Raw genomic sequence first — 1,296 nt, forward strand, 5'->3', positions numbered from 1 at the left:
TTGTGGTCCTTGGGTCCCATTTTGCATCCCGAAACTTGTGTTTTGGTGCTTGATCCCTATTTTGGGTGCCCACCTTGCACCAAGTGCGCACCCGGGGCAAACCGAGCGCCTTGGTGCACCGGGGCAAGATCGAGCGTGCACCCGAGGCGCCCCGAACATGCACCAAGGTGCACTCGGCCCACATGTGAGCGCAGGTCGTTGCGCCCGAGGTGGTGTGTGGGCACCGCGTTGCAGACGGGACACTGCACGCACACGACGCCCCCTCCAGGTGCACGCACGTAGGCCGGGCCGGGTGCACACCCGACGCCCTAGCAAGGTGCGCGCACCCGGGCAGGGCTCACACTTGGCGAACGGGGCGCACTTCGCGAGGGAGGGTGTGCACCTCGACGGGGGTGGGTGGCCGGGGTGGATTCGCACGTGGGTCGCGGTTTGCTAAGTACACACTGCGACAAGCTCATAACGGGTGCGATCATACCAGCGTTAGTGCACCGGATCCCATCAGAACTCCGCAGTTAAGCGCGCTTGGGCCGGAGTAGTACTGGGATGGGTGACCTCCCGGGAAGTCCCGGTGTTGCACCCTTTTTTAGTTTTTCGCCGGGCGTCGCAATGCTATTTGAATAAACCTTTTGCCCGTTTGCGTTCTCGTCGGGGCCGGGCCGGGCCGGGGTGCGCTGCCCGCACTACCGCGCGCGCGGGGGCGACACCGAGCGCGCACCCGAGGCGCCCCGAGCACACAGGCCACGGTGCAACCCGGGCGTTGTGCGCGCACCCCGGTGCGCCCGAGGTGCTGCGCGCGCACCCAGGTGAAATCGGTGTGCACCTCGGCCAGTGCGCGCTCGGTCGAGTCGCGCACGTTGGCCAAGGTGCACGGTGATGTTTCTTACTCTAAGGTTCCGCACCAGACGCCCGGGACAGGTGAGCGAAGCTGGGCGGGGCCGGGTGCGCGGCCGGGGCAGGTGCACGCAGCTGGAGAGAGCTTTGGAGCACACTTCGGAGCGCACCAATGATGCGCTCCATTCAAAAGTTTCCTGAAAAGGCAAAAAAAGTTGAGATTATAGAATTTCCCACTTGAGAGATTGTAAAAAAAAAAAATTTAAAATGAAGGAAACGCGGGTGCCAAGGTGTGCGCAGCCCAGCCAAGGTGTGCGCACCAAGGCGCCCACCCTGGCGAAGGTGCACGCAAGGTGCGCACCCGAGGCAAACCGGACAATTAACCCAACTTTCGACTTCGCGCGCACCTTGGAGCGCACTTCGGAGCGCTCCTTGGTGCGCACCAATCTTGGGCACCTCGGAGTG

General features: G+C 63.2%; 1 non-coding gene across 1 annotated transcript; it reads left to right on the forward strand.

Annotated features, from left to right (window-relative positions):
- The first annotated feature begins 461 nt into the window (after positions 1–461).
- LOC131867573 (5S ribosomal RNA) lies at positions 462–580 on the forward strand. Its single transcript, XR_009366125.1, has one exon. It is a non-coding gene; the product is annotated as a 5S ribosomal RNA (ribosomal RNA).
- The last annotated feature ends 716 nt before the right edge of the window (positions 581–1,296 follow it).

Source organism: Cryptomeria japonica, unplaced genomic scaffold (assembly GCF_030272615.1).
Source record: "Cryptomeria japonica unplaced genomic scaffold, Sugi_1.0 HiC_scaffold_175, whole genome shotgun sequence".
Taxonomy (NCBI): Eukaryota; Viridiplantae; Streptophyta; class Pinopsida; order Cupressales; family Cupressaceae; genus Cryptomeria; species Cryptomeria japonica.